Below are 24,751 nucleotides of genomic sequence, written 5' to 3'. Positions count from 1 at the left end.
GGTCATTTATCATAGGAATATGAAAGTGTTTAATGGTAATCTACCAGCTCTACATCTTCTGTCTACTCTGAGAGCTGCTAATGCCTGGTCATGGATTATATACTAGCCAGCTATGCATGCCACATCTATATATAAAACATATCTTTCATTCAAACTTTCCATTTAAAAAAATACAGATTTTTTCAGAAAACTACTACTAATTGTTGTTAGTATGCAATACATTTTTTCTGACTTAACCTCTCCTATGCCATAGAAAAGCCATGTGAGTGGGGCATCTACACACAACGATTGCTATCTCTTACCAACAGCCTGTGAGCTCACAGGATGAAGGCAAATGTGAATTAAATTCCTGTCTAGAACTGTTGTACAACCAAGACATAAGGTGCACAGTCCTTTTAAGATGGTCAAATATGAGTTTCTCTGGTTGTGGCAAGACATGAAAGCATTAAAGACAGCATAAGGAAGACAGGTCTGCAAGATCTGAGTGTGAGCTGAAGGGAAAACCACTGAGATGGTTGTTATCAGGCTGACCTGTTGTGTCTCCTGGTCTCTTTGTGGTTCTCCATCTGTCTCCATCCATCTGTTGCCCCCTGCTTTTTACTTTGATTGTGAGCTCTGAGAGCTTCTGGTGGTTTGGGACTTTTGGAGCCTGTACTAGACTTGGAACAAGTCTACATTTCCTAGTGATGAACAAGAGTCCCTCATGGAATAATATGGATGGTCCAGAATTTCCATCCTGTGGGAAATCCCGATGTTGTGAACATTTTCTCTTCTGGAACCAAAACCATACATTTCTCACTGAAAATAAATTATATGTAAAAAAAAAAAAAAATAATGAGCACCATTAAAAACTTCTATCTGAAGAATACCAAACATAGGGCTATTAAAATAGTGTAGGGTTAAGAAATGTTAATATGACCTAGGAGCCTAAATAAAATGAGTTGAAATGCCAGCTACGTAGCAAATCTTTTTATCTCTGAAGGTAAGAAAGATTGTGCCTTACTGTAACAAAATGTTTCAGCATTACTAGAATAAAATTATAGTATCACAATTATTTGTTTCAACTTCTTATCTTTGAAAATATCATCAGAGTTGACACATTCCTGTAAAATATTTCATACTGATGAAACCACACTTGTTGGATAGGAAACCGTTCTTTCATAAAAACTCCACCTCAGAGATTAGCTTTGGCCTGGTGCTAGAATTCTGCACAATGAAGTCTTGAGAGGACTTGCAGTTGCTGCAGTCCTGGGTAGAAGCATATCTTCAAATTAGTGAAAAACAAAATTCTCCCTGCATTAACAGCAGGGAAATTCATACAAATAGAATATCAACTCCATTGTGCTCAGACACTGATTTTAAGTGCATGAGGATATTTGAATAAAAGTGTTATTATCAAGACAGTATCTGATAAGTTATGCGGCTGTGATCCTTGCGTTGAGAGCTCATGCAACCCACCACTCAGAGAGCTTAAGCATTCCCTCTCCCTACAGGATAATTTTGCATGAAGGGGAGAAGTTGACAGTCCTATCCATGCCTACTTCCCTAACTCAGGCTCAAAATTCACAGTTGTGAAAACATCAAATTCCACTATGGCTGTAAATGTATCAGAAAACAACAACATCCAAGGGAGAACAAAACGACAGATCTGGGCTCAGTCAAGTGCTTGACATTCATCATCCTCAGAGAGGTTTCACAAAATGACTGTCCTTCTCCTGTCTCTCCAGCAACTCAGTCTTTGCTTAATGAGTACGTAATAAATCAATAAGTTTTCTGATCTTCTCATATTAGAAAAGAAAGAGAGAAGCAGCAAAACAACCTGGTTCTCATCCAAGCGTTTTCCCTATCTCCCATGAAAGCTTCACATTCTTTGGAGATACTTACAAATAAGTTTGTTAAGAGTCTAACATCATAAATAATGGCCCAGTTTGAAGCTGGCAAAAAGATGAACAGCATCTATTACACGTGGCTCACCTTTGCAAGGCTAAATTAGGCTATGAAAATATAACTGACCTGATTCCACAAGAAGACCATGAAAGACAATGTGGTGAGCACACATGCTTTGCCTCGCAGACCAGAGCTCTCTGGCCATTGCTGCTGGAGCATTGTGTGAAACCATACATGCCTCCTTTAGGAAGCCTGCTTAGGTTTTAAAATGCCAAAAGAAAAGAAGGTTCCAGCTTGGCGATTCAGTACAGCTCCCTTCAGGGTTCTGGCTCCAGGTATGGATGACTATAGAGGGATGTAGACACATTCAGGAAAACATTCCGTTCCTACCTTCCTCCACTCCAGGGAACTGGAAAACACACAGAAAGAGAGATCAACTTGGTCTCTAACGTAAGTTCCCAGGAAAAGGGGAAAGATTAGTTTATGTACCTTGGTGTGGGGGAACCCCTACCCGCCATATTTTGATCATGAGCATGCTGCTTAGCTCAGTTTCTTCTTCATTCCTTTGCCAACTTCCTGATCAGTCTTTAGCTGATTCATCATAAATAATCTGTATCACACAACCTGTGTGATATTTGCCTTGCTAAGTCAAATCAAGTAAAACAGGCTTGTAATTTTGATAAGGTCTAAGCCAAGGCTGGAGCCAGCAGAGAATGCTGGGTCAGCACAGATTGGGGTGGGAGGACGAGATTTCCTCCTGCCATCAGTTCTCACTCTCTGTGTGGTCATGAGAAAATTACAGTAATGCTATGCCAGGCTGCAGTCTGAGTTACAGACAACAGTGTTAAATCTCTTGCATATATGTGTAAAATGTGCCTGAAATACTCTGTGAGGCCCTCTGATATCTTACAATAAGGGTGCTAGGGAAATAAGTACAGCTATTCATTGAGGTCTAGAAACCAAAGTCAATAACTGACTTTTGTCCGTCTTCAACTCTCAAGCAGGTAAAATTTGCCACTTTTGGCAGAGTATCACTGTCAGCTTTGGTTCAGCTGACCTTAATCTCCTGGAAAGTAGAAACCCGCAGAAAAGAAAATGATACATATATATATGTGTGCGTGTGTGTGTGAATGTGAGATGCCCCCCAAGCTGCTGCCCTACTGAATTTCAATACCTCCACTTTAGTCCACATGCCTTCTCCATGGCTTTAGCCACACGAGCTGCTCACCACGAGAAATGCTAAGGTGCAAATTTGCAGCGCGTCAGCTGCTCCGCAGGAACCGTCTGAGTTCACGAGCCACAATAAATGCATGGCAGCTCAGCTCCCACTCTTTGACAGCTAAGCTACTTCATATTTAATGCAAGGGCTTACCACAGTTACCTCATGGGGCCAAGCGTGAGCACGAGTTACTGCAGCCTAGCTGATGTGCTGTAAATTTGCACCATATATCATAACCTGCTTTAGAAATAGGCGGCTACTGGGCAGGAGAATGAGGAGGGCAGCAAGTCTGGCACTGGGCTCCCTGCTCGCATCCCTAGGCCCAAAGGATCTGACAGCAAAGCTGCTGCTCTGCTGAGAACATGGCAGGAACCCGAGCAGCCAGACCTAGGGCTACGCTGGATGCCTGTAGGGTGTTCGATTAAGCATGATATGCCACATAAACTGCGCCCTTTACAAGTCCTAAGGTGTGGCGCTGCTGGCTACATGTCCTACCAGGGATTCAGCCAGCCCAGGGCCCACGTACCTGCAGAAGAGGTCTCCATGCTCCACAGGTGAGATCCGTACTGGGGGCACTCATGTCTCCACACTTTTTGGTTTATATTCTTGTGATGTGAATACAAGGCACTGGGTTTCCTTTGCAGATCAGGAGCCACTAGAAGTCACTAAGGTCAAGCCAAGCTCAGATTCTACAGAACCACAGAATCATTAAGATTGGAAAAGACCACTAAGGTCATCTAGTCCAACTGTCAACTTAGCCCCACTCTGTCCACTAACCATGTCCCTCCGTACCACATCCAGCCTTTTCCTGAAAACCTTCAGGGATGCTGACTCCACTGCTTCCATGGGCAGCCTGTTTCAATGTCATACCACTCTTTCTCTGAAGAATTTTTTCCTAATATCAAACTTGAAACTCCCCTGATGCCATTTAAAGCCATTACCTCTCGTCCTTTTTTACCTTGTCTTTTTTACCTGGGAAGAGAGACCAAATCCCATCTCACTCTACTATCTCATTTCAGGGGGTTGCAGAGAGTCATAAGGTCTCCTTTGAGCCTTGTCTTCTCCAGACCAAGCAATCCCAGTCCCCCTCATCAGATCCCCAGTAGACGTGTGGTCTAGAAATCATCTCCATTGCCCTTCTTTGGACATGCTCCAGGGACTCAACATCTAAACAGCAGTGGGATTTGTTGTGGTGAAGGGGCTGTGGGGACCCCAGTGTAGAAAGAAAGAAAAACTACCCACGGATATCCTTCTGCTCTCTCTGCAGTACTATGAACTCTTCCCCTCCTTATGTGTCCCAACAATCCCCACCTGTGCCCAACTCTGTCCCCCTAGGTTCTTGTTACCTGCTCTCGTTGTCTGTTTGGGAGCTCTGCGGGGACAGCAGTGCCTGAAGATGCTGGATGCATGGTATGTTTTTGTTTGCAGAGTCAAAAAACCACACATCATCTCTGCTTGCGCTGCTTCATAGTGACTTGTTTCTCTGGGCATATGCCAACCTAGAGGCCCACCTCAGTGGGGGAATGCTCCAGCTCATGGTAAATGAGGATGCCCATCCTCAGAGGTGCTCTCAATATCTGAAAGATAAATGTAAAGAATTTGGATACAGCCCTGAAGACTAGGAATCCCAAATCCCGAGTCTGTTATTCTTGGCCTTTCACAATGACATAAAAAAGGCAAATTTTTAAGAGAGTGATTGCTAAACTGAGATTGACTTGTTGGAGGTGCTGATGTAGGTTCCAACTCAGATGGATTTCAGGCACAAAAATTCCCTGACAGTGAAAAAGCCTTTTCAGGTGCCTCAAGCCAGGCATCCCAAATCAGTGACCACTTTTTAAAATGAAAAGGTAGGTTTGGGAGCCTGTTCCCACTAAGTCTTGTTTATGCGAGTGCACAGCTACAATGGGCTGCTTGTCCATGTAATGGACAGACTCTGAGCAAGAATTTGTGGCTGCAGCCTCCTAATCACTGCCAGTGGAATCCTGGCCCTACTGAAATCAAGGGAATTTTCCCTTTGACTTCAGCTGGGACCTGGATTTCACCTCCTGTGTCCCCACCTACTAAATGTGACTCTTTTTCCACAGAAGTATTTCCCTGCCTTATACCTTTTTCACAGGAGTACTGGGAGGCTGCAGTCATTAGCAGCTACAAAGCATAATTTGATTTCTGAAGGTGGAAGCCTCTGTTGAAATGCAAGAAGTTTTTAATAAGGCTTTTAAAATCATGTTATTTCTTGAACATTTTGCAAACAAGCAAACAAAAATGCCTGAAGCTCCCCGCAATAAAATAACTTCACCTTTAGCACTTGAACTTGTAAGTACCAGATGTCGACCTGGGAGTGCAAAGTCTGCATTTCATGAGCTGCAAAAGCTCCCCGGGGGAGATGTAGGGACCGCCAAAACTTCTTTGGGGGATTCTCTTTTGTGCTGAAACTGGGGAACTCTCAGCGGGCTGACCCAGCTGCTGGAAATTCTTCCACAGACACTGATGTGCAGCGCTGTTCCAAAACAAATATCTCTGAGTCCCACACTTCATCCATCTGTTTCGCATTTCAAGGAGTTAGTGTTCCACACACAAGTGTGTAAGAGAGCAAGCTGGACCAACAAAGGCTCATTAAAGAAGGGGAAAAAGAAAAAAAAGAAAAAAAAAAAAAAAAAAAGAAAAAAAAAAAAAGGAAGGGAAGACAGAAAGCTATTTTCCAAATATTGCACGCAGAGTCACTGGGTAGGGTTAGCATGGAGCTGCAAAAGGGCAGTGAGAAACCAAAAGATCTTCCCCCTTAAAACTCTTCTGAAATATAAAACATTCCATTCCAGTTCAGAACAATACAAACAACTCAAGCAGAAGCACATCAACATCAGGGGACAGTGCAAGTCAGATTTGTCCCTGATGTAAAATCAGATATCGGAGCACTTGCACCAGCAATGAAGGAGAATGCAGGTTCCTATCACTGGGGCTGACTTCTGAAACATTTGAAGTCATAAAAGATACCTGCTGCTGACTAATTAAAATCAAAATAAAAGCCAGGGTCATTTCTGTAGCTCTGTAGGCCTGATCCAAACCCTTCAGACTGCTGGAAACATAAGAGAACTACTCTGCAGCTTTTGTTTTCGGTAATTGTCCTTCACATAGTGCACTGTGGGGACTGCTGAATGCATTTCATACATTTTTTGGCAGCGGCGTTCCATGTTGTGTTAAGGGTTCATTAATCTGCTTGCCACTAGGCCCCTGTGAAAAGAGGAAATTGTTTCACACTTGCTGAAAGACAGAGAAAAGAGTTTAGAGAGGAAGGAGAAACATTAAATGGGAAACACCAGAGATGGAGAGGCAGGGCTGGGGTAGTACTTTGTCACTTCTCAAATTGTATGAGGACTAATGCAAACCTGGGAAATGTGACAGACTTTTCTTCAAGGAAACTCTGCTACTGTATCATTAATTAGCAGAAGACTCAAGATTTGGCTGCAGCTCATCTCTGTTTAGATTGTATAATTGAAACAATCAAGACACATTTCCAGGCCAAGATGATAAAGGAAAGGAAAGGGAAGGAAGAAAGATAATTGTAAAAAGGAGCAAGGAAAAACTAATTTCACATCATGAATTATAGGAATGATCATTTCAGGTGAGAGCCCAGTGGGCTGGGGAGCAGTGCTTTTCCCGAGGAAGACACTGGCACATGCTGTGCTGCAAAGCAATGTCCAGCCTCCCCAATGGACTGACCCAATTAACTCAGTCTGGACTCTCTATGTGGTACCCAAGGCATTCTCACAGCTGAGATTCAGAATTAAAACACCCTCAAGGCCTGGAGATACATTTCAGCTCTATCCTAAGCCTTTATCTAAGTTCCCTGGCACAGAAAATGTGGCTGAAGAGAGCAGAGGGCTCTTGTCCTCTTGCCCACAGCTTCACACTGCTGTGTGAATGACTGGATGAAACACCAGGAGACACGTTCTCCAGCCAGATTCAGACCTTGTGGCTGTATATCACTAGCTAGTCCTCAGCAAAAGCCAGAGCTAGAGCTGTTCTCACCACGTTCCACAGCAAACGGCTCTTTGTGAGAACAATCCTGTGGGACATTCTGCTCTGGTCCCACCGATACGGATGCCTTTTCTGTAGCTGCTCATATCCACCCGAGTTGCAGAATCAGGACCAATATGTGTTAGAGAGTGAAGACCAGACAAACAGTAAGGATGACATCCTGTATTCTCATGAAAAATAAACCGCTGCGGTTTCCATCTACAGGCCTATCAAGCATCCCTCTTAAGCAGAGTGGAAATTGTTAAAAAATGGTTTTAGCATTGCCTCACATTGAAATGTGCTAACCAGCCCGGGCTTTTTTTTTTTTCCCCCCCACCCCAATAATTATTAACTGAAAAACTTAATTAGAGAGTCACAAAATTGCAGGGGACCTCAAGAGATCAGTGAGTCCAACCCCAATAAGTTCAATTGGGTATAATCTATTTTACCTAAACCATAAAATTTGAAACTATGGATAAATTCTCATTGTGAACAAATTGTAATCAAAAGCTTATTCCTTTTCTCTTCGTGAACTTTAACAGAATTAAACTGCTTGCACTGGCCAGATGGCAGCAAGATATGCAGCCTGATGTTCTAGCAGTTCTAGTATTTTTTGCTGCTTCTGACTGTAGTCACATCCTACAGAGGTCCTGACAGCAAAAGAGCCACTTTGACTTTACCCATAGTTCAGCTGCTCAGAAACAAGGTCACACATTGTTGGCTAAGAAATACCGGCACTTAATGTTTCACCTTGTGCTTCTGTTACATGGCAGTTTGGTACCTTTGCAGGGAGAAAGGATTTTTTCCTTGAAATTCTGATAAATGTTTCTGTTTAATTCCCTATTTTCTTTTTTCTCCCCTTTTTCTGCAGAGCCCTGCTTCTTTGGCTGTGTTCAGCTTCTGCACAAAGGTAGAGGAACATAAGGTGGGCAGATGTACTTGTGCACTGACATTACACGTAGCATTTGGCAAGGCACAGCTCACCCTTGCTCATCCCAGGAGTGGGCTCTTTTTTCCTCCATTGGTGTTTCATGGAAATTTGCAGTAGGCCAAATGAACAGGAATAACCCATGACATTATGCCTCCCACCACTGAGTCACTGCTGGTAGGACTGGGAAGGAGTCGTGTGCTCCTGTACCACAAAGGGGCCTATAGTTTCTCAGATACTTGATTGACTGTTAAATGAATGGCAAGCACTTCGTTCTCTGTAGCATGTCATGATTAATTCATCTCCTCCTAATACCCTGCTGTACATGTTGTAGTGGGCTTCATTCATGAACTGAAAAAGACCTGAGTAATGCTCTCTGCTCACAATTTTGTTTCTCCATAGAAGGTCACAAAATATACCATGGCTGCAGGTGGTCTTCTGTAAACAAAGCAAGCTGGACAGAGTTCAAGGCTCAGCAATATAATATTGTCAAGTGATCATTTTGTTGAAATTGTTGGATGCCTATAAAACATCTGCAAATGCTAAATTTAAAATACAAATAAAGCCCAAAGTTGGAAACTCCTCAGACTTCTGGTGAAAACATTGTTTTGTAAAACACAGCTCCTCTTGTCCCCCTGTAAATCTAACACTGAATGTGGACAAACAGCTTAGCTCTCGAGACTGCCAAGAAAACAGGCTTTGCATGGGTGCAGAGCTCTTTTATTCCTGCAGGATCATCACCCAACTTCATGGAGCAAAAGTGATGGGAGAGCAATAAAAAGCAGCTCGGGAAGTGAAAGAGAAGGCTCAGGGTGATATTGTTGCAGATTGTGAAACCCAAATTAAACAGAAGAATGAAATCATTCTGTTACTTATTTAGCACTTGGCTGAGATGGTAGACCCTGTCCTGAGAAAAGTCCATAAATGGTATCACCCCAGGAGCAGAACGGTGAAGACATAAGGCATGGGGATGCTCATCTGGGATGGAGTTCCCTGCTGGCCCACAAAGGGATGGTCACTGACTGCTAGATTTAGGGTGAGATGAAAACACCACCTCATTCTGTCCCGACTGCCATTCCTGCTTGTTTAGCCATGCTTTGCAGAGTAAGAAATGGAGCCAGAGCTCCCTCTGCTCACCATCTACCTGCTCCAGACAAGCTGAGGAATTACAGAAGTACAGCTTCCCCTGAAGGAGCCTTGGGTATGCGCAGCAGGAACAGAGTGAAGGAAAAGTCAGAAGTTGGAGATATAGGGGGACACAAGAGCTTCCTTCAGAAAAGGGCTTAAGAAGTGGGGCTGCCACCTCAATTTACTCTGGAGATGAGGAGTAATATTATTGAAGCCTCCCTGTAGGGAGCCGGCAGGAGCCCTGGGGATCTGCTTAGCACTTAACAAATCTGAAGGAGGATAGAGAAAAAGAAGGGAATGGAGAAAAGAAAGAAGTAGTCATTTTATACAGGGTTGCTTTTTTTTGTTTGTTTTGTGTTTTTTTCTTTGTTTGTTTGTTTCCTGTCTTAGTTTTTGAGACCTACCAGTTTTTCACTTAACATTCTTATTCATGTTTGCCAAGTTCTACTTGGGGGTAGCAGACAAAGTCACTTTGCCTCTCTCAGCATATCCATAGCACTGAGCAGAGAGAGAATCTGCTGTCGAGAGACCGTGCATTGAAACAGCAGGTGGTGTTGCAGGTTAGGAGTGAGCTACAAAGCAGAGTTTTGCTCAGCTCTTCACTGCACAATGTCTGGCTCTAACCAGAGCTATTAGTCTCTGAGGCCCCGTCCAAGTTACATCTTGAGCTGCACTCACAGCTGTGCTGTGCTCAGAACCATCAGCAGAGGTTTCCTGGCACAGTTTTGCTATCCAGCTTTGCAGCCTGGGATTTCACTAACAATTGTGCGAGCTGAAACCATGCTCTTGACTGTCCCTCTGGGTAGTATGTCACATAATTAGTTAATATGTTTATAATATCGCTTAAAGTCATAGCGGGCGTGGACACAAATGGCTTTGAAAAGCAGCTTCAAATGCAATTATAAGCCTTATTGGCTTTTAAAAGAAAGATTGAAAAACATTCTCTGCCACCAGCACTGGAGGGAGCAATCCTGTGGATGAGGCAAGCAAAGCCTGTGGCTTTTTGCTGTGGCACCAGGTCATTGTTGCAGGCAGCGTGTAACTGACATTCTCTGTACTGGGCAGCCCTGAGCAAGATTTAGGTGATTTCAAGACCCTCAGCTATCGAAGCAGGCTCTGCCTGGCAGCTCTCACAAGGGTCAGCCACGTGCTGTGGGAAAGAGACAGCATCCAAAGGCTGCATCGAAACAGCCACAGTTCCGCTGCCTGCACCTGCAGTGGCCAAACCTTAAAACACATCCAGCTGTCACTACCCTTCAGGGACAGTGGCACCATTGCTCATGTGTACTGCTACTCCAAGGGACTGCACCTCACACAAGCCATCCCACAGCCATACACCTGGGGAAATGAGGCATTTCAGATGTTATTTCAGAGGCAGCACTACTGCACTGAGCACATCACCACGAGAGTATTAGGGCTTCCTTGTAACAGGAGGTATAACTCTCCTATGACAGTATCATTAATGGCTAAATAATGCACCAAATTCTCCATCCTCACTTATCAGATAAATGACCAACGCTTACTTGAATTTACTAGAAGTGTAAATGTCCCTCAAGTATTAAGTAAATAATGCTCTGCAGCAGCCTACAGACACTGCTGCCCTGCAGATGCATACAATTCACTTCTTGTGTGAGAAAAAAAACATACACATTAACGATATATTCAAACTGTAACAAAGCAGTTAATTCATTTGCTAATACATCTTTTCTGCTTTAGAGCCTATCAAGTAATGAACATTTAATGACTCATTCATTTTCCTAAGAACTGCTGCATGGCACGGTAGAATCAATACAAAAGATGACCGTTTTCACGCATCAGATAATCTTATCTACAAGGTTAAGATAATATTATGTTAATGTTTCCTGCATTATCTTACATGCTTTGGCTCCTTTGAGAGGGATTCATTTGGTTCTAGCAGCTTTCACAAGCCTTCTTGCCTCCTGGAGGATTTCTGTATCATTTCAGCTTTACATATTTACAAATATTCTCTGCACTTGGTCAGATACAGCAAGAAACAGTAGAAACAATACAGCAAGAAACAGAAAAAAACACACGATGGGAAAAAAAAAAACACCAATAAAAGCAACAACAACAAAAGCGGCACAGGCAAATATTATATTCAACCTGCTTTAACTTCTAGTCTGCTCTGTACAACAGAACCAGAAAAGACAGGAAAGGCCAAGCTGCAGCTCGAGTATGGCTCTTGAACCGGCTTCTGAGTGCTTACTAAGAGTAATAATTGAAAACAAATTAAAAACAAACAAAAACAAAATAAAAACCCTTCAGACTAATACCGCTCTTAGCCTTCAGTTCATTTAAAGCCTAGCCCAGCAGGTGTGGTGGGAATGCTGTTCGTGTGTGGCTGCTCTCACAGGAAAGACCAGGTTGCCCTGGCACTGTCCTTCCTCAGAACACTCAGATCTTTGTTCAGGTGGGAGATGTGAGCTGCACCATTGCCAACAAGATGCACCTCAGAGCATCTCTCAGTATGTTCTGCATGACTGCATTCAAAGACGGTCACAGCCCACCCCTGGAGGTGCTGAAGGCCCGGCTGAATGGGGCCATGGCAGCCTGATCTGCTGGGGGGCAACCAGGCCATGGAACAGGGTTGATCTTTTAGGTCCCTAAGCCATTCTGTAATTCTAAGAGTGTCCAGCCCACATGCTGGACCAGGCAGGCATTGGTAATGCACCAACACATCCATCTGCAATATTTTCCATGCCAGCATTGGCACGCGTATCTGGGATCCTACACATTTTGCACTAAGGTATATGCAGAGCTCTCCTGTGCATTCCTGGTAGCTGCACAGTGTACATATTTAAGAGTCCCTGAATAATCATTTGCCTCTGTAAATACAGCAACATTCTTTAAAAGTCCCTAAGCACGGATTTTATCGGTGCACCTCAACAGATCCAACAAAAAGTCCTGCTAACACACCAGATACATAACCGGCATTAACATGTCTCTGAGTAACCTTAAGGCCTTGTTTACATCAACACCTTTCTCCGGCCTTCCTTTCATGCCTTGTAAGCCTGTGCCTGCATGGATAGAGAACAGGGGCCTCCAGAGGACAACCTCAAACCCTATGGTGGCCCCTTTTTGCTCAGGTCGCACAGCCCACGCCCCACTGCTGGCTGCAGAAACTATGTTCATCTTCACTGTGGTCATTTTGGCCCTGAGATCCAAACAAAACTAAACAAAACTCCCATCTTTCTGCTTCAGAGGCACACCACTGGATTGAAACCCACCACTTCCATCTCACTAACTGTTTTGTTTTAATTATTTCTTCCTACAAGTAGCACTCAAGGTGATATGACCTGGCAGCAGGCTTGAAAACACGGCCGTATACAAGAGCACAGGGGTCACGGCATGCCCACACCGTGCTCATGGCCACTCACCGTGCCCCTCCTCCTGCTGGGCTGCTGCCCTGCTCTGTGTGCAGCTCTTTCACACAGCAAGGTGGGAGAAAGAAATGTTTGTAAAAAGTGGAAAATGAGCAGGCAAAGCCAAATAAACTTGGCGAGTGAGCTCAGTTTGGTGCCCTGCCACAGCCTGCTTCTCAATTCTGACTTTTGTTTGTGCATGCGTGGCCTGCCTTCTCTGCCCAGGCCCTTAGCTGCTACCCCTTTAAACTAATAAACAATCTTGCTTTTTCAAGCTAGACTCCACATCAAGGCAACAGGGCCCACTAAGGCTCCCTTTGCTGGCTTTTGAAGGCAAAAATACACTCCCACTTCCATCCAGGACTGCCAGCTGTGGGGTTCCTTGCCAGGCCTTGCAGCAGCCTTGGGCATACTGCCTTCAGCCCCAAAAGCCTGAAATCCAATCAACTTTCCCTGAACTGCAGTTACAAGTACTGAAAACCCTGAAAACAAGGACTGATTCAAGCCTGCAAACTCCAAAAGCAATGAGCAAAATTAAAGAACTGAAAACATTGCTTTTATCTGATGGGGTCAAGCTTGACCCCTTCTTGTTGAGAAACTGTAGTAAGCAGCTTGGGAAGTGAAGCTGTTTGCTCAGTGTATGAGGATGTCTAATTGGGAGGATGAGATTTTAAAAAGGCAAAAGCTAGTGTTCAGCTCTGACCTGTTTGGGTGCCCAAAGTAGAGTACTCAAAATTTTCAGTGCTGATGGGCATCCAATAGTCTCCAAAGGGTTGAGGTTTATGCCTGATTACTCCTCTTCAGTTCTTAGAATCTCATCCAACGTGAATCATAAACAGGAACACAGCTCTTCCTCAGAAAACAAAACCAAACAAGAAACACAATTTAGCAAAAATATATGGAGTAATTGCTCTATTCATCTCTCTTTTGGATTTTTCCCTTTGTCTAAAGATAGAATGTGACAGTATGTATTCCAACTTACTATCTATGAAGCAAAGATATTATAGAAACAGTGGAAGTAAAAATTAACCTGCCATTTTGTCATGGAAGTTATTTTTCTTTTTTCAATGATAAAGCACATTGGAATTGTTTTACTTGAATGGTGCAATTACATTTCAGTATCTTGTTGTAGTGCATAAATGTAGGAAACTAGAACAGCCTACAGCCTTTTTTAAAAAAGAAAAATGTTACAAGAAAATGAAACTATAAAATATTTTTCGTTTGTTTTATATTTGCATAACACCATTTTAATGATGAGCAGAATTAAGAAATCCTGTACATATGACAACTACCTGCAGTCAGTCCTTGCACAACATGAGATGTAACCAGATATACATTTCTGGAGACTCTATGCCATAAAGAAAGGAGAGGAAAGAGGAGGATTTTTTCCCATGTAGATTTTTTTGTACATCATCCCTGTGGATTAGGTGACACTATGCAACAGCTTTTGCAATGCTCTGTAATAACAGGATTACGGAAAATGGAATGGGAGGAGAAGGAGTTACTAATTGCAGACATAACTGGCTGACTTTGGGGAGATTATTTTCCCCATAAGCATGTAAGGTGCTTCTATTGACTTCTTACGGATTTGGATCACATCCTTTGTCAGTGGCTAACACTATCTGATTTACTCAAGCTTACAGGTTAGAAGGAAAAATTCTACTTCCCATGGAAGAGTAGAGAATCATAAGCCAGATGCAAACCTGTAGTTGCAGCAAAAAGTCCTAAGAGCAGCCTGCACCACTGACACAAGCCACAATGATTCTATTAAGACAGATATACCCCCCTCCTCTAGGGAGGAATCCATGTTAGAGCCTAAAAAGCCTTCCAGCAATAACTATACTTCTGTAGTGTTATTGCACAACCTCTGCTATAAAGTGTGGGGGGGAACCAAAGAGAATACTGTAAAGAAGCCGCCTTGAAATGAGAGGAGTAACCCCTTGACAATTGGATGATTGGTTAAAATTAGTCCCACTATACAAAAACAACTGTTCTGATCAAGCCCATGAGAATTAAGGTCTAACACTGAAGAATAAAATCAGATAGAGAGACAGGTTGAGAACACAGTTTTTACATAGCTCCACAGATCAAAACCATCTACTATTGCTTAGAATAACAGTGACAATTACTGGGAAGGGATTTTAAAGGAATAGGCACTGGAGAAGACCTTAGGAAAAAAAAGTGAAGACTGAAGATCTCTGCAGAAGGACTGAGGACAAGAAAAAAAAGAGAAAAAAAAAAAGACAAAGTGAACTTTTCCAGAAACCTGCCAGAAAAACTGTGAGATAGGGTCTTTGCAGCTAAAAGGCCTGACAGGAAATGGAAGTTTGGATGACTAATTAAAATTTGTGAAAATGGAGCAAAGATGGATGAGTTCTGTTTCTACTCTTTCAGTAACTGACAAGGTGAATGCCTCAGTTTTCCCGTCTATGAAATATGTGGGGTGATTGGTTCTCTGTCAGCTGTGAGACAGGCTGCTATTAGAAATAGTTCAGAATTGCTGGGAGAGCCTTGGATGCTATGTGTTGTAAAGATTATACTGGATTTATTTCTGGAGCTGCTCTGCTTCATGAGCTGAATCTATGAACAAATGGAACAGCCCAGCAAAAGGGCCTTCTGGCTATCTCAGCTCCATGCTCTTAACCTCACCTTTGCGAGCAGTGACTCCTAAATGCAGATGAACATTTCTCTTTGCTCTTACCAGTCTTTCTACAATTGTCCACTTCACTGCTCAGTAACAAAGCACCATTCCTCTATTTTTTCTGCCTTCCATACGTTCTCTCTCCTCCTTCTTTTTCCACAGTCTGATCAGAAATTGGCCCATTGTCTTTCAAGCTTATGTGAATTGTTGTGTTTCTCCCTTACGCGGTGGATTCTCATTGTTAATATGTGAGTTATATGATTACCCACAGCTGGAAATTCACTTCTGTAACCATATAGCTATTTCCTGTATTTTTAGAACTGACTTTTTCCAGCCCTTCTTACATCTAGTCCCAGTAGTACTGGTTTTAAATAGAAACTTATATTTATCTGCAAAGTACTGAGTCCTGGCATCCCTCAAGGGACATAAGAATCATTCCCCATCTAGCACTTGACAGCTCTGTGGAGATGCATTTGGGATAGCAAGAGGGACCAGAGCTTGGCCATTGCTCTTCCATGAATGGGCATCACAAGCACCTTTACTCTCCTGGGGCCCTTAATCAACCTGCAGGCTACAGCCTGTGCTTAGATATTCCCATCAGTAAATCTCTCGAGTGCACTGCAGTGAGGTTGCTTGCCAGAAGCACCTTAGTTGTGTTGAGTGCTGCACAAGATAGGAACTCATTTGCTGTTTTTACAGCTATCAGCAGCTTTTACTTTTACTCAGAAGAGCTCTTCCAGGTGGCCTGACACAAGTCTGTACGATAGAAACAGATGGTCATTTGTAGAAGGTGATGCATTTGGTCTTAAACACAAGAAGGAACAGGAGTGACAAAGACTTCTAAGATAAAGGCAAGATTTAATGTAACAAAGGCCAAGAAATAAGATCTCATCTTTCATTGGATGTTCTGTCCATATTAGAAATAACCTGTGTACGATACACAGCAAAACCTAGTACTGGCACACAAATGGCAATCACTGTAGAAACCACCACATCTGTGCAGGGTCAACATGGTATCTGTTGGAGAAAGAACATCTGCATGCTATTTTTTTACAAAAATGTCTTTGGATAATAACTGAAAGATTCTCTTATTCTGCACACTCAAGAAAAGCAATATGTGGCACAGGACATGTAAGAGCCTGCAGAAACATGGAGAAAGCCCATCAGTGCTCTGCACATCACTCCATCACCTAGTGTCTGGTCTCTGCAGTTCTCATGTTCTGAGAGCACCTGGGATGAAGCTTCTTCCTGGGTGTACTAATGTGTGTGTTTACTGCTACCTCAGAAAGCTAGTAACTTTTGTCTCCCTTTAGTTTCTTCAATATAGAAACATATATGCAGGATAGAAAAGTTCAGTTGTAAGGGATCTTCAAAGATCACTTAGTCCAACTGCTTGATCACTTTTGAGAAAAGTTAACACACGTTATTGAGCCTCCTCTGGCACAGCGTTGTGCTGTTGCCTTGTGTTCTGTCTATTCTGAGATCACACGGCTGAGTTGTCTTAATTCTGTAACTGCAAAGACAATAACTGCAAAAGAAAATGAAAGACGTGAAGCCGAACTAAAATATCTCCTCACTTGACTGCAGGAGGCATGCTCCTTGCTACCATCTGCCATTCAGGGGACTAAACCAAAGCTCAGAATCTAACACCTCCTGAAGCAAATCTTAATGTCCTGAGGATACATCTAGATAACACAAAGTGCAGGGCATGCCTGCCCTCGCAGAAATGACTGAGATAATGTCACCCCAACTGGTAGCTCTCCACAGTGCAACGCTGCCTGAACGCATTAGCTTGGGATCAGGCACATTAAAGTCACTCTTGCGTGGAAACACAGCTCTGCTGTTGCTGGATCAAAACTTCGTTCATACTGTGGGAGACATCTGTGTCTCTGTCTCACACCCTGGTCTCCTCTCATGACAGGGGGATGCTGCACAGGACACCCTTTGTAGATACAGCAAATTGTCATAAAGCTCAGAGAGCACACCCTGATCATCTGACTTCTGCTGTGGGATCGTTTTGTTTTAGGCCCCTCTAACAAAGCCATATAACATGAAAAGGCTCAATTTTCCACAAAGAAATATTTTGCTGTACAAATGTTCTTGTGAAGACATCATTTCATAACTGTCCTGGTTCAGTTAAGAGAATGCGTGCAGGGAGGAGGGGTTAAAAATACTTAAGAAGAAAGTTTCCCCAGAACTACTCCCTGTTGAGTACACAGGGGGGATAAGCTTTGACAGTTTAGTTTTAAACAAGAGATAACATCAAATAGGCCCATGGGACTGGTTCCAATTATCAAGCCAAACAAAAAGAACAGCTGCACCCAAAAAAGCCTATACTTACAGTCATATTTCATTGTAACCACATTACAAAGGAAAAGTCTCATGATATACAAGGCTTTCGGTATTGGGTTTTTTTAATTCCACAACATAGTTAGAAAGTCACCACATCATATGGTATAGAGATGCACAGTTAATTAAGCAGGCATTTCATTAACATTGCTTTTATACTCACATCAAAATGTCTTAGGTTAATCAAATCGTTACGTTAGAAGGGAATGCTACAAAAAGGAAATAACTGACAACTTTACCTACAAATCCTGTGACTTGATGTCGATGTTGTCTCTGGTTGCTTGTCAAGGTAAAGTATCTTGGGATTGTATTTCCTTGGAGTTTTCACAATGATAATGAGAACAATTATACTTCTCCATCTGGAATCCATTAAATGTGATTATGATTGCTGACTTTCCTATCCTTATTACTATCTAGATTAGCTAACCCCATTATAAAGACCATGCTCCCAAAGCTCAGTTGCAAATATGGTTATATGATTTCCTGTCATCCAACCAGAGTGTCTTTCTCTCTCCCCCTCTCATCTCTCTGTTCATATACCATTTTACAAACTATTTTACCCTTGTCTCAATTATAAGAACCTTAATAGATCCAAAGTCCCAGGTGACTTGCATTTGCAGGTGTTTAAGAAGGGAAAAATCAGCTGACCTATGTGGTAATGACTCTTACTTGCCTCAATCAAGCAAATGGATCTGGCCTGCAATTTGCAGGTGGTACAGGGTGGAAACTTAAACATCCTGACCGTTTATTTCATGTAGATTTAGTAAGAACTGTTAAGAAAGATGTTATTGTAAAGAGGAAAGAAAAGTTTCGTACTATAAACATAATAAGCAACCTTCCAATTCAGAAGGCTGAATTGGTTGCTTAAGTCTTCCTAAAGTCTCTGGTTTTCATTTTGTTCTCATTTACACTATTAGTAAATCCAGAGCAATTCCACTAGTTTCATTGAAGTTGCTCCAAATTCATACTAGTACAATAAAGATCAGAATGTATCCTTATTTATCTGAAGAGGTTCTTATGAATTTTTATTAAAGAGTCTGTTAAAAGCAGAAATACCATTGGGTAAGGATCAATTCACAGTGTTTCTGAACCAGATTAATCAAAGTTTGTATGTCTTCAGCTGCAAAGTTTAATGTAACATTTTGCAAATGGCAGTGTCTATAATAACAGTATGACACCAGAAATGCACACAACTTTTCTTCTTTACCCCAGACAAGCACCTCTGAGTGAAAGATGCAAAGGCCATGGTTTTGTGTAGGGCTTTACATGAAATGATTTCAGATGAAGCTCTTAGTTCTACTATGCCCGTAAACCCATATATTTTTCTTCCATTTCTTTTTCTGCTGTACATCTACCATCACTTATTGTTTTGAGCACTAATTTAGAGGTTCATTGATGCATTATAGCTTTGTACAGCCAGCTCACAACTTTCAAACTGCTTGCTTTGTGCTTTGATTATGCATTCGTTTTGACTTGAAAAAGGATTATATAATAAGCAGTGTTTCAACAGAAGCCAGTTGCAGCTCTTTCTATCTATAATGATTGTTTAATAACTACTTAAGATGTGGTGGCTGGGGTTGTCTAATCAGCCAGTTTTTATTAGCTTTCAGTGAATTCAGAGTGATACCTAATCAGTAGCAAAGCATCAGCATTGAAAAAGGTAAAGTTTAACTTAGTGAAATCATAAAGGTCAAAAATTATTAATTTCCATTACAAATTATTCTTGTGGGCATTTATAAGGCATCTCTTACTATCTAGGAAAAATGATAATTCTGAGCAAAGTATTTTCCTGACCTGCATTTTCTTTGTTAAACCATGAGAAGCTGGGTATGATTCCAAATGTCTTGAAGTCAACAAACTGCTCCAGTGAGTCTTGGGATCATGGCTCATTGAGAGAGCATGTGTTCACACTTTGCTATCCTTGAAACCCTTTCAGCCACTCCCCTTTCACAGTCTCTTTTAATTCTTTTACTTTCTGTGTCACTGTGGAAGTAATGCCTTCCAAGCAAATTTGAGGAAGAACCATGAAGGGAATGTAGGAATCAAATGGCTTAGGGAAAAATGCTCGGTGATCTAAAGCATCACACACACGTTTCTGCTGTTTTTAGTTTAAGGAGTCTGACATTTTTGAGTTACTGCAGTCTAATGAATCCTTTCTACTCATCAGGTGATCACCAACAAATAAGAGTAGATATACTTTACCCATTGCAAGTGTGAGCTAAAAGATGCTTGCTTAAACGTCACTGAAAGACATTTACACTGACTCCTGACTCATGCTTGTGGCCAGCTAAGGGAGCACACGTGTCAATTCCCACAGCTTAGCTGACACACAGAAGTTCCTTAAGCCACAGTGACATGATCATGTTTAAGAATCCTTATTTCCATAACTGTGGCTTCCACTAATTTATTGTGGTCACATTGAAATCTGACGAGTACCACCATTATGAAATCCACATAAAAAAGTAAAAGCTTTTCAATTAAATGTCCTCTACTTTCCAAATTAAATATCCATGTTGTTTTGTGACTCACCTCCTAGTGTCTGCAGCTTTCCAGTTCAAAACCTCCTTTTTGGTTTACTTCTCATTTCTGACCAGATGTGCTCTTTCCTTCCTTTGTGCTCTGCCTTGCTAATGGTAGATTTTCAAGGCCATAGTGGGTTAACCAACACACATGCTATCCACACCAGGTAGATTGATGTTGATGGGCCAGAATCAGAGTTGACAAGTAGATATCTGGTCTAACTGAAATTTTCACTAATTTGTTGCTTGGCCTGTATAGTGTTTCCCTGCTGAAGGGAAAATAACTTACAGCAGCATGGGCACCTGAAATCCAGCACCCATGACAAATCCATTGTGTAAAGGATATCCCTGTTTTCTTCCATTATGTGATCTTGGATCAACAAAGCATTTGGGCTGGTGTTTATCTGCTCAAGTGCCTGGAGGAAGTGTATCACCTTCATGGAGGAAGGTGTAAAACCTGATATATCAGGACATGAGCACACTTTATGTAACTTGCAAGATCAACCTATCATCAATCATCATTTGCTACAAGAGAAAAAGAAAGTTTATTCATGTCCTTAATATGCAGATCAACTTAGAAGCCCCTCCTGGAGTCATACAATGGAAGCCAAACCCATCCAGCAAAATCCTATCATAAGTTACATGCAAAGTTTTTATGAGATGAACTATGAACTTTAAAAAGTCTGGAATCTTTAGCAATTGCTTATTGCCTGCAGGATAGATACAGTTAGTATAGTGCCTTGTGGGCATGCCCTTAGCTGCAATCCTTATTGATGTTCTTTTGCTACTGCTTTCAAAACTGTTAAAATTCCTTCGCTCAAGTGTTCTTAGCACTTATGTTGATAGGGAATACTTCAAAGGATACATCTTTACTTTATCAAATCTGCTCTAATTTTGTAGACAGAATCAAAGAGGTTCATTTTAAGTCTAGTCAAGTTTGCCAACTGTCCTAAGCTCAAGAAATCAATTCTGTGTTGCTATGTAATCAACCTAAACAAGAAGCCAGGAACACAACAGGGCAAACTTCTCAGTGAAGCCACAATTTACTTCAGCACATCTACCCTGAAAATAATTTTTGCCCATTATTCTTACACCCACACTTTTTCTCCCTTTCCTCTGAAAGCTTCCCCAAAGCATTCGATACTAAGGTTGCATTGATGAGCAGCTGATACATCAGTCCTCAAACAGAGCTCTCAGTAGTGCCTGTTGAAAGTATTACAGCATCATGTATTCGCTTCTCTTTCTCACAGAAGCTCACTTTGGAGCAAAGCTCTTGCAGGGTGTTCTCACACAGTTATTATGACAACAAGGTACATAATGAGGGTCGTGCACTTGGCAAGCTTTTATGAACAAATGGCAAGAGGCAAAACAGGAGTTTTGTAGCTGATGTTTTTGGCATGAACCTCTATTTACTGTGGCAAGCAAAAAAACTTTTTTTTTTTCTCTTAACAACCTAAATAAACTTTATGTCAGTAAAAGCGGCATGTCCATAATGTTGTGCTTGAGGTCACACAAAGCTGTGTTGTAGTTTTAGTTTGTTGCTAGTTGTAAAGCTAGTTGTAGCTTTAGTTTGAGTTATGAATTCTATGGTCATGATTCAAAAGAGATTTTTTGTTTCTTCTTTTTCAGCTTCTAAAATAATTGTAGAGACAGTTTAAACTAGAGGAAGACATCTAAACATATTAAACAATTTCTGCAGGACAAATTTATTCCAAACCTGGAAAGCTTTGCTTTTCTAGAAAGGTGCTTTGGAGACTCATAGACTTCGGAACCTCTATTAAGGTCCTAGTGCCATATGCAACAATCAGAAGATTATTACACTCTTGGGAAAGTTGTTTCTCGGAAGCTATCCAAAATCAGTGTAGATTCACAGGTGCAAAATGGGGGACAGAACTTTTATATGACTTCCATTAGAAATGAAAAAGAATATTCTCTTCATGAATTTCATTTCACACAGCTTTCCTCGCACTCAGCTTCAGTTTTTACTTTTAACGGTATTTTGATTAGACCACATAACTTAAAGAAAACGTCCTGTGTTAATCCTATATTCACATTAAAAAAACAGTTGCAAAAAGCCATCCACAAGTGTCTTCTTCTGCAGTATTGAAATGAAAACCTGACCCTGATGCAAGCAGTGGTTAAAGTCACATTTCCATATAGAAAAGATACACTCCATGAAGGTTTTTGTTCCTGCTTTGTCCTCTACTTCCATCTTTTGACAAGAAACTGACTTTGAATATGCTTTGGTACCTGAAATAGATGATAAAGTCGAGAAATCTACAGCTGCTTATATTGGCTGTAACACATTGATTTTTGCATGAAGACAGTTTGCATGTTGACATGAGCCCAAAGTTGTAATAATGTCTCTGCAAAAGGGCAAATCAAAAGAATGTATAGAATACATGCATGAATACACAAACATATGTAAAAAGCAAAAGGTTATATCATAGTGTAAACACCACCTCCTTTGTCTTGTGCTTCCTGTTGGATCAAGGCTTCAGTAAATAAGAAATCTGTTTACATATTGTTCAGGCTGCATGAGACTGGGCTGCAGAGCAGAAACTGTCTGTGTGTTCATAAATACACTTACATATACCTTTACATGTATTTACTATATTTAAATACAGTGGTGCTCTGCCTGGGAATCAAAAGATCACCGCTGAAGAAAATAACTGTAGATTAATTTTGCCAAGATAATACCAAATCCAGAGTGGACAGTAGATGAAGTGTTGATGTGCCCAGGTATGCAACTGCATATGATATACAAAATATATGGATATTTGTGGATATCAATCCATAGACAGTATGTGGAGAACTCTCTGCATGAAAGGACACACTCACGTCTGCCTGTACAGTGCGCACAGATGCATAAGCAGACAATGACAAGTGGAGGTGTGTAAGAAGTAAGTGTATACGTGGCAATTAGGCTGACAGTCCCGTGCTGATGTGACACAGATCTCAATCCTATGATTCCAGAGAGGCAGCTGGAAGAAGCAGAGAGGCTGGATCCACTGCCTTGTGAGAGACAGGCAGCCAGCAAAGGGGAAATGTGAACATGATTGACACAGAAGCATTGTACTACTCTGTGAGCCCTTGTGGTATGTGCCCATATGGACTCATTTGTCTCTCTCTTTCTTTTTTTCTTTTGGCACTATCCACAACCCATTTAGTGGCAACACTACTTGTATAGAGCGTGGCCTTTTGCTGGGAGGGGGAACCATTTATTCAAAATAACAGCAACTTTTAAAAACAAAAGTTGTCTCAATATTTTAGTTGTCCAAATATTTTACAAACGCTTTCATGTTTCATACAAACAAGAAAGCAAAGGGATTTTCACCTCTGTCTGCGTGGTGATGAAAGCAAGCAAACTGTGACTTTGCTGCTAAATAGGCCCATTTCCAGAGTTTGGAGGAACGCTCATTTGATATTCTCAATGTGAGATGTTCCTCTTTATTAACCTTTAAAATAAGTTCATGCAATTCCTGCACGCTTTCTTCCAGATATTCCCTTATGACTGCTTTCTTCTTTCTTACCTTTTGCAATGGGAGCGCATTGAGCATGCAGAATGACCTCGGTGCCAACGCCAACGCGACGTCCCCCACATCTGCTGCAAAGCTCTCTCCTGGGGCACAGAGAGGAAGGGTTGTCCTTCCAAAGGGTTAAAGCATTTTCAAATACAGATTCGTATCTCGGGCACAGAAAACAGCACGTCGGATGAACAAGAAAAAAAAGATCCTGTTTAGTTTCAGTGTGTGACATTTGCCTGGGGGAAGAAAGTGCAGAGCTCATTGGAAATCCTATTGTTGAAACTCTGACCAGTCAGTTATAAAGTGTCACAATTTAATATGCCAGAGTTGTTTCCATTTTCAGGGTCAATCACTCCATCTGTGTGTGCGCGCGCAGTGAGCCTCTGCATTTAAATAAATATTTTCTGATTTTTTGTTGCTTAATTTCCTTTACAGGAATTCATTTTGTTTTCAGCAGAACAGACCACCAGGAAGATTGCTTCCTTCACAGCACTCGAGGCACATTTTCCAACACCAAATCCCCTGATCAAAGCAATGGATGTTATAGATTGAAGCAATAATTATGACCGTAATCAGAGTTAGTTTTGTTACATGATTAATCATACATGATAGTTAAAAATGTTGGCTGCTGCCTGCTGCTGGTGTGAGATGCAACTAGAAACACCACCTATAAAATAGCTAGAAGAAAGGTCAACAAATCTGAGCTTGTTACAGCAACCTGCAGGTCCCACACATTTCGATGTTTAGACATCAGTTTGCGATAACTGCTTTCTTTTATGACTCTGGGCTTTGTTACCAACTTACCATTAATAGGGTTCAGCCAATGCAGATCTTTTGACTCTTTTTCTCTCTCTGTCCTCACCTGTCACCCTTCTCTTCATCAACTATATTTATTACAATCAAGCCCTGTCAACTGTCACAGCTTACATACAGTCTGCCAGTAAATATGTCTTTCCAGTCATTAGACATTCCTTCCAGTCACCTTGGGATTTCTACCTTGTCTATCTCACTCCAAAAAAACTTTTGTTCAGAAGTATTAGACTCCCACAGAGCGGTGTCAGCTTGGGGCCATTACTGTAGGAAGTGACAGAAAACACCAAACTGTCACTCATTAGGATCTAGTTTTTCCAGAGTTGATGTAAGTCAGATTTAGCCC

General features: G+C 41.6%; 1 long non-coding RNA gene across 1 annotated transcript; it reads right to left on the bottom strand.

Moving 5' to 3' along the window:
• Positions 1 to 993: 993 nt before the first annotated feature.
• LOC125693734 (uncharacterized) lies at positions 994 to 17,934 on the bottom strand. Its single transcript, XR_007377215.1, has 4 exons — positions 17,789 to 17,934; positions 4,453 to 4,683; positions 3,633 to 3,795; positions 994 to 2,296 (listed from the first exon to the last, which is right to left on the bottom strand). It is a non-coding gene; the product is annotated as an uncharacterized LOC125693734 (long non-coding RNA).
• Between the last annotated feature and the right edge of the window lie 6,817 nt (positions 17,935 to 24,751).

Source organism: Lagopus muta, chromosome 5 (genome assembly GCF_023343835.1).
Source record: "Lagopus muta isolate bLagMut1 chromosome 5, bLagMut1 primary, whole genome shotgun sequence".
Classification (NCBI taxonomy): Eukaryota; Metazoa; Chordata; class Aves; order Galliformes; family Phasianidae; genus Lagopus; species Lagopus muta.
Note: the sequence above shows the minus strand (reverse complement) of the source record. Positions and strands in the feature narration are given on the sequence as shown.